At 47.5% G+C, this 14,483-nt stretch overlaps 1 protein-coding gene across 1 annotated transcript in view; it reads right to left on the bottom strand.

The window, feature by feature from the left end:
• The window catches only part of vps35l (VPS35 endosomal protein sorting factor like), a 158,850-nt gene that overhangs the window by 24,911 nt on the left and 119,456 nt on the right, over positions 1-14,483 (bottom strand).

Genomic DNA, 14,483 nt, shown 5'->3' with positions numbered 1-14,483 from the left:
ATCTTTCAGTGTACATTTTTAAAACCTCCGAAGAGGGGCCAAGTTAACGCTCAATGAAATAAAGTTTGATTCAGATGAGAAGCTGTTTTAAGACCATAAGACATAGGAGCGGAAGTAAGGCCATTCGGCCCATCGAGCCCTTTGGATTTCGGCGGCAGCGGTGCGCAGGGGCCTTCTGGGAGGTGAGTACTTACTTTAAAAAGCCTTGCCTGGTCCAGTGTCTATTCTTCTTTTCTGTTTTATTTGTTTTTATATAAGGCGGGAACCGGAAGTTCGACCCGCGGACCTCTGGGAAGTCCCCCCCCCCCCCCAACCAATAAATTCTGGTGGAGAGGAAACCCGAGACACTACACGTGTAGTGTCTCCCACCCGCCCTCCTCCTCTAACCTAATAATAAGACCCATTGGTGTAAGGTAAGTGCCATATTATATTATTATTAGCATTGTGCAGGTCAAGGTTCGGAGGTGGAGGAGCAGTCTCTGTCAGCGAGAGAACCTGAGAACATCTAAGACACTCAGAAGGTAAGAAGGTAAGTAAGTGATTTTTACTTATTTTTACTTTTATACCTTTTTTCAAATTGTGTGTGTCGGGGGGAAACTGAAGTGACATCACAGAAAAGCTGTGGCCAGAGTGGCTGGTTGGGATTCTACCCTAAATTTTTAAAAAATTTGAGTATTTGGTAACTAATTAAACATAATAACTTAATTATAATTTAGAGGGATATCTAAGCCAGAGATCGGAGAGTACTATAGTTAGCTATCGCATTTCTATTAGAAATTTAGTGCTAGGAAACAGATAGTTGACAGTAACTTGGAGATTTTTTAAAAAATATTTTTAAAAAAAAGACAAATTTTAATTTTAATTAACTGACGCAATGTCAGTTAGAGGGGTGCTGTGCTCGGACTGTGGCAGGTCCGGGAGGCTTTCAGCGTCCCGGGTGGCTTCATCTGCAGAAAGTGCACCCAACTGGAGCTCCTCACAGACCGCATGGTTCGGTTGGAGCAGCAATTGGATGCACTTAGGAGCATGCAGGTGGCGGAAAGCGTCATAGATCGCAGTTATGTAAATGTGGTCACACCCAAGGTGCAGGCAGAGAAATGGGTGACCACCAGAAAGGGCAGGCAGTCAGTGCAGGAATCCCGTGGTTGTCCCCCTCTCGAACAGATATACCCCTTTGGATACTGTCGGGGGGGATAGCCTATCAGGGGAAAACAGCAGCAGCCAGAGCAGTGGCACCACGGCTGGCTCTGATGTTCAGAAGGGAGGGTCAAAGCGCAGAAGAGTAATAGTAATAGGGGACTCTATAGTCAGGGGCACAGATAGGCGCTTCTGTGGACGTGAAAGAGACTCCAGGATGGTATGTTGCCTCCCTGGTGCCAGGGTCCAGGATGTCTCCGAACGGGTAGAGGGCATCCTGAAGGGGGAGGGCAAACAGGCAGAGGTCGTTGTACATATTGGTACTAACGACATAGGCAGGAAGGGGCATGAGGTCCTGCAGCAGGAGTTCAGGGAGCTAGGCAGAAAGTTAAAAGACAGGACCTCGAGGGTTGTAATCTCGGGATTACTCCCTGTGCCACGTGCCAGTGAGGCTAGAAATAGGAAGATAGAGCAGATAAACACGTGGCTAAACAGCTGGTGTAGGAGGGAGGGTTTCCATTATCTGGACCACTGGGAGCTCTTCCGGGGCAGATGTGACCTGTATAAGAAGGACGGGTTGCATCTAAACCGGAGAAGCATAAATATCCTGGCCGCGAGGTTTGCTAGTGTCACACGGGAGGGTTTAAACTAGTATGGCAGGGGGGTGGGCACGGGAGCAATAGGTCAGAAGGTGAGAGCATTGAGGGAGAACTAGGGAATAGGGACAGTGTGGCTCTGAGGCAGAGCAGACCGGGAGAAGTTGCTGAACACAGCGGGTCTGGTGGCCTGAAGTGCATATGTTTTAATGCAAGGAGCATTACGGGTAACGCAGATGAACTTAGAGCTTGGATTAGTACTTGGAACTATGATGTTGTGGCCATTACAGAGACCTGGTTGAGGGAAGGGCAGGATTGGCAGCTAAACGTTCCAGGATTTAGATGTTTCAGGCGGGATAGAGGGGGATGTAAAAGGGGAGGTGGAGTTGCGCTACTTGTTCTGGAGAATATCACAGCTGTACTGCGAGAGGACACCTCAGAGGGCAGTGAGGCTATATGGGTAGAGATCAGGAATAAGAAGGGTGCAGTCACAATGTTGGGGGTATACTACAGGCCTCCCAACAGCCAGCGGGAGATAGAGGAGCAGATAGGTAGACAGATTTTGGAAAAGAGTAAAAACAACAGGGTTGTGGTGATGGGAGACTTCAACTTTCCCAATATTGACTGGGACTCACTTAGTGCCAGGGGCTTAGACGGGGCGGAGTTTGTAAGGAGCATCCAGGAGGGCTTCTTAAAACAATATGTAGACAGTCCAACTAGGGAAGGGGCGGTACTGGACCTGGTATTGGGGAATGAGCCCGGCCAGGTGGTAGATGTTTCAGTAGGGGAGCATTTCGGTAACAGTGACCACAATTCAGTAAGTTTTAAAGTACTGGTGGACAAGGATAAGAGTGGTCCGAGGATGAATGTGCTAAACTGGGGGAAGGCTAATTATAACAATATTAGGCGGGAACTGAAGAACATAGATTGGGGGCGGATGTTTGAGGGCAAATCAACATCTGACATGTGGGAGGCTTTCAAGTGGCAGTTGAAAGGAATACAGGACCGGCATGTTCCTGTGAGGAAGAAAGATAAATACGGCAATTTTCGGGAGCCTTGGATGACGAGTGATATTGTAGGCCTCGTCAAAAAGAAAAAGGAGGCATTTGTCAGGGCTAAAAGGCTGGGAACAGACAAAGCCTGTGTGGAATATAAGGAAAGTAGGAAGGAACTTAAGCAAGGAGTCAGGAGGGCTAGAAGGGGTCACGAAAAGTCATTGGCAAATAGGGTTAAGGAAAATCCCAAGGCTTTTTACACGTACATAAAAAGCAAGAGGGTAGCCAGGGAAAGGGTTGGCCCACTGAAGGATAGGCAAGGGAATCGATGTGTGGAGCCAGAGGAAATGGGCGAGGTACTAAATGAATACTTTGCATCAGTATTCACCAAAGAGAAGGAATTGGTAGATGTTGAGTCTGGAGAAGGGGGTGTAGCTAGCCTGGGTCACATTGTGATCCAAAAAGACGAGGTGTTGGGTGTCTTAAAAAATATTAAGGTAGATAAGTCCCCAGGGCCTGATGGGATCTACCCCAGAATACTGAAGGAGGCTGGAGAGGAAATTGCTGAGGCCTTGACAGAAATCTTTGGATCCTCGCTGTCTTCAGGGGATGTCCCGGAGGACTGGAAAATAGCCAATGTTGTTCCTTTGTTTAAGAAGGGTAGCAAGGATAATCCAGGGAACTACAGGCCGGTGAGCCTTACGTCAGTGGTAGGGAAATTACTGGAGAGAATTCTTCGAGACAGGATCTATTCCCATTTGGAAGCAAATGGACGTATTAGTGAGAGGCAGCACGGTTTTGTGAAGGGGAGGTCGTGTCTCACTAACTTGATAGAGTTTTTCAAGGAGGTCACTAAGATGATTGATGCAGGTAGGGCAGTAGATGTTGTCTATATGGACTTCAGAAAGGCCTTTGACAAGGTCCCTCATGGTAGACTAGTACAAAAGGTGAAGTCACACGGGATCAGGGGTGAGCTGGCAAGGTGGATACAGAACTGGCTAGGCCATAGAAGGCAGAGAGTAGCAATGGAGGGATGCTTTTCTAATTGGAGGGCTGTGACCAGTGGTGTTCCACAGGGATCAGTGCTGGGACCTTTGCTCTTTGTAGTATATATAAATGATTTGGAGGAAAATGTAACTGGTCTGATTAGTAAGTTTGCAGACGACACAAAGGTTGGTGGAATTGCGGATAGCGATGAGGACTGTCGGAGGATACAGCAGGATTTAGATTGTCTGGAGACTTGGGCGGAGAGATGGCAGATGGAGTTTAATCCGGACAAATGTGAGGTAATGCATTTTGGAAGGTCTAATGCAGGTAGGGAATATACAGTGAATGGTAGAACCCTCAAGAGTATTGAAAGTCAAAGAGATCTAGGAGTACAGGTCCACAGGTCATTGAAAGGGGCAACACAGGTGGAGAAGGTAGTCAAGAAGGCATACGGCATGCTTGTCTTCATTGGCCGGGGCATTGAGTATAAGAATTGGCAAGTCATGTTGCAGCTGTATAGAACCTTAGTTAGGCCACACTTGGAGTATAGTGTTCAATTCTGGTCGCCACACTACCAGAAGGATGTGGAGGCTTTAGAGAGGGTGCAGAAGAGATTTACCAGAATGTTGCCTGGTATGGAGGGCATTATCTATGAGGAGCGATTGAATAAACTCGGTTTGTTCTCACTGGAACAAAGGAGGTTGAGGGGAGACCTGATAGAGGTATATAAAATTATGAGGGGCATAGACAGAGTGGATAGTCAGAGGCTTTTCCCCAGGGTAGAGGGGTCAATTACTAGGGGGCATAGGTTTAAGGTGAGAGGGGCAAGGTTTAGAGTAGATGTATGAGGCAAGTTTTTTACGCAGAGGGTAGTGGGTGCCTGGAACTCGCTAACGGAGGAGGTAGTGGAAGCAGGGACGATAGGGACATTTAAGGGGCATCTTGACAAATATATGAATAGGATGGGAATAGAAGGATACGGACCCAGGAAGTGTAGAAGATTGTAGTTTAGTCGGGCAGCATGGTCGGCACGGGCTTGGAGGGCCGAAGGGCCTGTTCCTGTGCTGTACATTTCTTTGTTCTTGTTCTTGAGTCCACTCCACCATTCAATCATGGATGATTTCAACTCCATTTACCCGCTCTCTCCATAGCCCTTAATTCCTCGAGAAATCAAGAATTTATCAACTTCTGTCTTAAAGACACTCAACGTCCCAGCCTCCACCGCCCTCTGTGGCAATGAATGTGGCACAGACCCACCACTCTCTGGCTGAAGAAATTTCTCCTCATCTCTGTTCGAAAGTGACTCCCTTTTATTCTAAGGCTGTGCCCCCGGGTCCTAGTCTCCCCTGCTAATGGAAACAACTTCCCTACGTCCACCCTATCTAAGCCATTCATTATCTTGTAAGTTTCCATTAGATCTCCCCTCAACCTCCTAAACTCCAATGAATATAATCCCAGGATCCTCAGACGTTCATCGTATGTTAGGTCTACCATTCCTGGGATCATCCGTGTGAATCTCCGCTGGACCCGCTCCAGTGCCAGTATGTCCTTCCTGAGGTGTGGGGCCCAAAATTGCTCACAGTATTCTAAATGGGGCCCAACTAATGCTTTATAAAGCTTCAGAAGTACATCCCTGCTTTTATATTCCAAGCCTCTTGAGATAAATGACAACATTGCATTTGCTTTCTTAATTAAGGACACAACCTGCAAGTTTACCTTCAGAGAATCCTGGACTAGGACTCCCAAGTCCCTTTGCACTTCAGCATTATGAATTTTGTCACCGTTTAGAAAATAGTCCATGCCTCTATTCTTTTTTCCAAAGTGCAAGACCTCGCATTTGCCCACGTTGAATTTCATCAGCCATTTCTTGGACCACTCTCCTAAACTGTCTAAATCTTTCTGCAGCCTCCCCACCTCCTCCATACTACCTGCCCCCCCACCTATCTTTGTATCATCGGCAAACTTAGCCAGAATGCCCCCAGTCCCGTCATCTCCCAAAGCGAGAATCATACCCCTAGGATTATTGGAGAGTGCAGAGAAACCAATAGAGCAATATGTGCGATCAGAGTTGCTTAGAACAGATGTATTGCTATGCCTTGGCTTTGCTTAATATATAAAGATATATAAGAAATGTGCTATACCCACTTGGGTGGGTCATGTAAATTAACACAAAGATAATCTCCATGGACATGCCTGGCAGCACAGGGCAGAAACACGATTTTTGATCCACTGAGTTTTGAAGCTTTTTATTGCTTCACCACCTGTGCCAGAAAGGCCAGACTGCCTTTGACAACTGTGAGATTGATTTATTCCTGAGTATTGAGCAGCCTGGGACTGCCTTAGAATAGATCAATCACACCAATAGTACACTAACTCAATGTACATTCTGAACAGTTCACATCAAGATTACATTCTGGAGAAAAATCTCAAAATGTATCCAATACATTCAGATGCTGTTCAGCATTGCTCACCTCACAGCCAATACAAAGGTGTGCCAACTCCTCCTCAGAGAGTTGCTATGTACTGATAGTGCAGCATTAGTGCTTCCCATACCGAGGAACACCTTCAATAGCAAATGGACAAGCTCACATCTGTAAAGATGTTTCAACACCAACACCAGGAAAACAAATGTCATTGGCTAGGATGTTGCCATATCTATCAGCACTGACAATGTGACAGTAGAGATTGTTAATAATTTCACACATCGCTCCACAAGCAGTCACTTGATGCTGACACCAACATACGGATCGCAAATGTTGCAGCTGAGTAAGAGAGTGAATGTGGATCAACAGCAAACTGAGTGAGGACATCAAACTGAGAGTTCACCAAGCCTGCATCCCCAGCGCCCTCCTCTACAGGGGATGTACTTGGACAGTATATGTGAGGCAGGAGGAAAGGCTAAACAATTTCCATTTTCGTTGTCTGGAATATTTCCTCAGCATCTCTCGGCAGGATAACGTCACCAACGCAGATGTCCTGAAGTGTGCTAATTCGATCAGCATACACTCATTACTAAGCCAGTAACTTCTGTGCTGGCTGGGCCACGTCCATTGGATGGAAGGCGGCAGTATAACGGAAGGCCTTCTATACAATGAACTGGTCACTGGGTCACAACGACTTGGGCATCTATCGCTAGGTCAAGGTGTACTGAGGAGTTCAATAAAGATTTGGGAGAGCCGAGGGCCCCAAAAGAGGAGAAACGAAAGTAACATAAAGACACGAGAGTGTGGTGTAAATGGAATTTCAGAAGGTATTCGATAAAGTGCCACACAACAGACTTGAGGAAAGTTATTGCTCCTGGAATAAAAAGGACAGGAGGAATGTGGATACAAAATCGGCTGAATAATAGGAAGCAGAGAACATAGAACATAGAACATAGAACAATACAGCGCAGTACAGGCCCTTCGGCCCACGATGTTGCACCGAAACAAAAGCCATCCAACCTACACTATGCCATTATCATCCATATGTTTATCCAATAAACTTTTAAATGCCCTCAATGTTGGCGAGTTCACCACTGTAGCAGGTAGGGCATTCCACGGCCTCACTACTCTTTGCGTAAAGAACCTACCTCTGACCTCTGTCCTATATCTATTACCCCTCAGTTTAAAGTTATGTCCCCTCGTGCCAGCCATATCCATCCGCGGGAGAAGGCTCTCACTGTCCACCCTATCCAACCCCCTGATCATTTTGTATGCCTCTATTAAGTCTCCTCTTAACCTTCTTCTCTCCAACGAAAACAACCTCAAGTCCATCAGCCTTTCCTCATAAGATTTTCCCTCCATACCAGGCAACATCCTGGTAAATCTCCTCTGCACCCGCTCCAAAGCCTCCACGTCCTTCCTATAATGCGGTGACCAGAACTGTACGCAATACTCCAAATGCGGCCGTACCAGAGTTCTGTACAGCTGCAACATGACCTCCCGACTCCGGAACTCAATCCCTCTACCAATAAAGGCCAACACTCCATAGGCCTTCTTCACAACCCTATCAACCTGGGTGGCAACTTTCAGGGATCTATGTACATGGACACCTAGATCCCTCTGCTCATCCACACTTTCAAGAACTTTACCATTAGCCAAATATTCCGCATTCCTGTTATTCCTTCCAAAGTGAATCACCTCACACTTCTCTACATTAAACTCCATTTGCCACCTCTCGGCCCAGCTCTGCAGCTTATCTATATCCCTCTGTAATCTGCTACATCCTTCCACACTATCGACAACACCACCGACTTTAGTATCGTCTGCAAATTTACTCACCCACCCTTCTGCGCCTTCCTCTAGGTCATTGATAAAAATGACAAACAGCAACGGCCCCAGAACAGATCCTTGTGGTACTCCACTTGTAACTGAACTCCATTCTGAACATTTCCCATCAACCACCACCCTCTGTCTTCTTTCAGCTAGCCAATTTCTGATCCACATCTCTAAATCACCCTCAATCCCCAGCCTCCGTATTTTTTGCAACAGCCTACCGTGGGGAACCTTATCAAACGCTTTGCTGAAATCCATATACACCACATCAACTGCTCTACCCTCGTCTACCTGTTCAGTCACCTTCTCAAAGAACTCAATAAGGTTTGTGAGGCATGACCTACCCTTCACAAAGCCATGCTGACTATCCCTGATCATATTATTCCTATCTAGATGATTATAAATCTTGTCTCTTATAATCCCCTCCAAGACTTTACCCACTACAGACGTGAGGCTCACCGGCCTATAGTTGCCGGGGTTGTCTCTGCTCCCCTTTTTGAACAAAGGGACCACATTTGCTGTCCTCCAGTCCTCTGGCACTATTCCTGTAGCCAATGATGACATAAAAATCAAAGCCAAAGGTCCAGCAATCTCTTCCCTGGCCTCCCATAGAATCCTAGGATAAATCCCATCAGGTCCCGGGGACTTATCTATTTTCAGCCTGTCCAGAATTGCCAACACCTCTTCCCTACGTACCTCAATGCCATCTATTCTATTAGCCTGGGGCTCAGCATTGTCCTCCACAACATTATCTTTTTCCTGAGTGAATACTGACGAAAAATATTCATTTAGTATCTCGCCTATCTCTTCAGACTCCACACACAATTTCCCATCCCTGTCCTTGACTGGTCCTACTCTTTCCCTAGTCATTCGCTTATTCCTGACATACCTATAGAAAGCTTTTGGGTTTTCCTTGATCCTTCCTGCCAAATACTTCTCATGTCCCCTCCTTGCTCGTCTTAGCTCTCTCTTTAGATCCTTCCTCGCTACCTTGTAACTATCCATCGCCCCAACCGAAACTTCACACTTCATCTTCACATAGGCCTCCTTCTTCCTCTTAACAAGAGATTCCACTTCCTTGGTAAACCACGGTTCCCTCGCTCGACGCCTTCCTCCCTGTCTGACCGGTACATACTTATCAAGAACACGCAGTAGCTGATCCTTGAACAAGCCCCACTTATCCAGTGTGCCCAACACTTGCAGCCTACTTCTCCACCTTATCCCCCCCAAGTCACGTCTAATGGCATCATAATTGCCCTTCCCCCAGCTATAACTCTTGCCCTGCGGTGTATACTTATCCCTTTCCATCATTAACGTAAACGTCACCGAATTGTGGTCACTGTCCCCAAAGTGCTCTCCTACCTCCAAATCCAACACCTGGCCTGGTTCATTACCCAAAACCAAATCCAACGTGGCCTCGCCTCTTGTTGGCCTGTCAACATATTGTTTCAGGAAACCCTCCTGCACACACTGTACAAAAAACGACCCATCTATTGTACTCGAACTATATCTTTTCCAGTCAATATTTGGAAAGTTAAAATCTCCCATAATAACTACCCTGTTACTTTCGCTCATATCCAGAATCATCTTCGCCATCCTTTCCTCTACATCCCTAGAACTATTAGGAGGCCTATAAAAAACTCCCAACAGGGTGACCTCTCCTTTCCTGTTTCTAACTTCAGCCCATACTACCTCGGCAGAAGAGTCCCCATCTAGCATCCTCTCCGCCACCGTAATACTGCTCTTGACTAGCAGCGCCACACCTCCCCCTCTTTTGCCTCCTTCTCTGAGCTTACTAAAACACCTAAACCCCGGAACCTGCAACATCCATTCCTGTCCCTGCTCTATCCATGTCTCCGAAATGGCCACAACATCGAAGTCCCAGGTACCAACCCACGCTGCCAGTTCCCCTACCTTGTTTCGTATACTCCTGGCATTGAAGTAGACACACTTCAAACCACCTACCTGAACACTGGCCCCCTCCTGCGATGTCAAATCTGTGCTCCTGACCTCTATACTCTCATTCTCCCTTACCCTAAAACTACAATCCATGCCCCTGCTGCATTAGTTTAAACCCCCCCAAAGAGCACTAACAAATCTCCCCCCCAGGATATTTGTGCCCCTCAGGTTCAGATGTAGACCATCCTGTCTGTAGAGGTCCCACCTTCCCCAGAAAGAGCCCCAGTTATCCAAAAATCTGACTCCCTCCCGCCTGCACCATCCCTGTAGCCACGTGTTTAAATGCTCTCTCTCCTTATTCCTCATCTCACTATCACGTGGCACGGGCAACAACCCAGAGATAACAACTCTGTTTGTTCTAGTTCTGAGCTTCCATCCTAGCTCCCTGAAAGCCTGCCTGACATCCTTGTCCCCTTTCCTACCTATGTCGTTGGTGCCAATGTGGACCACGACTTGGGGCTGCTCCCCCTCCCCCCTAAGGACCCGGAAAACACGATCCGAGACATCACGTACCCTTGCACCTGGGAGGCAACATACCAAACGTGAGTCTCTCACGCTCCCACAAAATCTCCTATCTGTGCCCCTGACTATAGAGTCCCCAATTACTAATGCTCTGCTCCTCTCCCCCTTCCCTTCTGAGCAACAGGGACAGACTCCGTGCCAGAGGCCCGTACCCCATGGCTTACCCCTGGTAAGTCCCCCCCCCACAAGTATCCAAAGCGGTATACTTGTTTCTCAGGGGTACGACCGCAGGGGATCCCTGCACTGACTGTTTTTTCCCAGTCCCTCTTACAGTTACCCACCTATCTCCAATCTTTGGTGTAACTAATTCCCTGAAGCTGCTATCTATGACCCCTTCTGCCTCCCGAATGATCCGAAGTTCTTCCAACTCCAGCTCCAGTTCCCTAACTCGGTCTTGGAGGAGCTGGAGATGGCAGCACTTCCTGCAGGTAAAATCAGCAGGGACACTAACTGCATCCCTCACCTCAAACATCCTGCAGGAGGAACATTGCACTCCCTTCCCTGCCATTCCTCTAACTTTCTACCAAGATCTGGCTAAAAAATAATAATAATATAATAAAATATGGTACTTACCTCAGACCAATGGGTTTTATTATTAGGTTAGAGGAGGAGGGCGGGTGGGAGACACTACACGTGTAGTGTCTCGGGTTTCCTCTCCACCAGAATTTATTGGGGAGGGTCTTCCCAGACGTCCGCGGGTCGACTTCCTGTTCCCTCCTAAAAAACTAATTTAAAAGAAAAAAAAAAAGAAAAATTCTCAGCTCCTGCTGAAATTGACTAACCAGCCAGCTGTTCTCCCGCCGCCGAAATCGACTGGCCTGCCCCTGCAAAGACAAGTGCTTTTAAAGGTTGACTTACCTCCCAGCAACCTCCTTCCGCAATGCTCCCGCTGAAACTGACTCACCACTCACCAGCTGTTCTCACGCCGCCGAAATCGACTGGCCTGCCCCTGCAAAGACAAGTGCTTTTAAAGGTTGACTTACCTCCCAGCAACCTCCTTCCGCAATGCAGAGAGTATGGGTTAATGGATATTTTTTGGGAGGTTTGCAGTGGTTTCTCTGGGATTCAGTATTGGAATCCTTGCCTTTCCTGATATAGATCAATGATCTAGATCAAGAATGAGGGGGCACAGATTTAAAGTGATTTGCAAAAGAAGCAAATATGAGAAAACATTTTCACAGTGAGTGGTTCGTTCTGGAATGCTCTGGAAGTGTGGAGGAGGCAGGTTCAATTGAGACAAAGAGGACATTAGATGATCATTTGAATATAAACAATGTACAGGGGTACGGGGAAAAGACAGGAGAATGGCTCACGGTCACATTAGCAATTTGGGTAGCTGGTGCAACCCAGTGGGCTAAATGGCCTCCTTCTGCGTTGCAACAATACTCTGATACTCTGAAGGGGTAAGAGAAAAGAAAAGAGATGGAGATTAAAGTGGAAGTATAACTGATGGGCTTGGATCCAGTGCGGCAGCCAAAAAGCACACATGGATGGTTACAAGGGAAACTTCAGTAATACAGACCTGAGTAACTGACCAGAAACAGCAGTAGTATCTATATGCACCGTAGCACAGTGGTTAGCACAACTGCTCCACAGCTCCAGGGTCCTAGTTTCAATTCGTGGCTTAGGTCACTGTCTGTGCGGAGTCTGCACGTTCTCCCCGTGTCTACGTGGGTTTCCTCCGGGTGCTCCGGTTTCCTCCCACAGTCCAAAGATGTGCAGGTTAGGTAGATTGGCCGTGCTAAATTGCCCTTAGTGTCCAAAAAGGTTAAATGGGGGTTACTGGGTTACGGGGATAGGGTAGAGACGTAGGCTTGAGTAGGGTGCTTCTTTGCTAGGGCCGGTGCAGACTCGATGGGCCAAATGGCCTCCTTCTGCACTGTGAATTCTATGATTCTATATCTGCTGTTTGGCAAAATTGAAACTGCTCTATGGGAGGAACAGCACAATATCCTCCAAAAACTATGGGAAATTGGAGCCAGAAGTTAGTTAGTGCAGTGGGCACATTCACAGTGACTTTGCATGTAATAAAAGTCTGTTTACAAAAAATCCCTTCATTTTAATTCACTTATAATGTAACACAGGAAATACCCCGTCTGATATGGATTGGTGCAGGTACAGCAACGGATCAGTTTCGGGGTGGGCGGGGTTGGATGCAGCATGAATGGCCTCTGTACGAAGATCAGAATAAGCAGCTCGCTGTGGCCCCGCGAAGGGTCGTTCATCAGCCTCGAATTGGACTTGATTACCAGGTCGAAAGCTCTTCCTCTTCAAAGTCCGACAATTTTGATTGCTATCTGGGACTTACAAATGAGTGAGTCAGCACCTGAATGGTCTTGTACTGATGCTAATTATTCTGTGTCTTCACTTGTAAATATATTTGATTTGCCTGTTCTGTTAAAACTGAATTCACAGTTACAGCTGCAGGGATCAGTGCAAGTGCTGAATATATCTCACACGGGTGACCTGTGTCACGATGCACTGGAGTAAAATCAGGACGTTTCCTGTAATCTCCACGGGGCCGAAGGGCCTGTACTGTGCTGTACAGTTCTATGTTCTATGTTTTAGATTGCTTCTTGGAGGCACAATTCTTCTCCGGATATTTGGTGAGTATTCCACCATCGTGGATTTGGTCCTGTCTCAATTATGGGTTTCTGAAAGTCTCAATGTTAGCCCAATATTGCTGCTCCCTTGAATCTTTTTAAGAGATAGAAATGTTGAGATCATTCCTAAAGAGGAGGCTTATCAATTAAAATGTGATTTCCGGATATAGTAATTAAGTCTGCTGTTGATTCAAGAAAGAAATTAAAAGTGCTTTGCACTATCAGCTGTCAAAGGTTATGTTGTTGCTATCATCAGATTAAACTTAAAAGGTTTAATTCAAAACAACCATTGCCTTTGTCCATATAAACAAATATGAATAGATACATATACACACACACTATTTACAATATATACCAATATGACAACATTTTAAATTGCAAAACGCATCTTGAATTTGATTCAGTGAACTGAAATGCAGAAAAATATTGGCCGTGATCTAACAGAAATGTTTCGATGTGCCATTTGTGGTGGGTTATGTGGGAGTTTCCCGCCCCTATCTATCCACACTTTATAGAATCATATACACTTTGGGCCCTGGGGAGTTTCTACCCTGTCATGTCCACACTTGGAATTATTTCCATCACTGGGGAGCTGAACTTGCTGGTAGACCGACTCCTCAGAGACAGGGCCAACATTTTGAAAGGGAGGCCCGATCTCCAAGAGGGCTTGTAGGATCTCTCCCCCCCCCCCCCCCCCCAATGGGAAATGTCACCCCCCCCATATACATGAGTATTACCCCCCCCGCCCCACATGATGACACCCCGCTATGGGGTTTTTGAGGGTGCCCCGCTCCCCCTTTTCAGGCCTTCTCACCCCCGTCAGCCCCTCCCTTCCAGGAACGCCAGCCACCCTTCATTCCCCCCATCTTCCAAAGGCTCCTTTGTACCCGCCCTGCACCACCCCCCTTCATACCCCCCTCCACTGTCCTGTCATGGGCCTTACTCCCCCAGGCCCCGACCCTTGGCAGTGCCATTCAGACCGTGCTCCTGCTGGCTTTGAAATGTCAGGGTGGCATTGCCAAGGTGCCTGCGTTCCAGGGAGAGGGCCGGGGGCCACCCTGCCCTGTTCCTGACCACCCGGGGGCCACCCTGCCCTGTTCCTGACCACCCGGGGGCCACCCTGCCCAGGCCATTGGAGGCCACCCGGGGCCTCCAATGGCCTGGGAGACACCCCCTCCCGCCCGGTCCACGTTTGTGAGGACCAGTACTGAATGGCACCCGGCTGGGGACTCCCTGGGGAGCCCGCTAGGTCCCGGGAGCTCCCGGGTGAGAACGCCTAGGTAGGTTTAAAATCAACTTACTCGTGCAAGACTTCCCATACTGGGTGGGATCCTGATTGCGACATCTCGTGAGATTTGGATAGATCATGCTCGGCATGCTGGTTCCCGGGGAGCCCGTGGGAAGCTTCTCCCAATATCTAGCTGGTCG

The sequence above is a fragment of the Scyliorhinus torazame genome, chromosome 17 (genome assembly GCF_047496885.1).
Source record: "Scyliorhinus torazame isolate Kashiwa2021f chromosome 17, sScyTor2.1, whole genome shotgun sequence".
NCBI lineage: Eukaryota > Metazoa > Chordata > Chondrichthyes > Carcharhiniformes > Scyliorhinidae > Scyliorhinus > Scyliorhinus torazame.
This window is presented reverse-complemented; position numbering and strand designations above follow the sequence as displayed.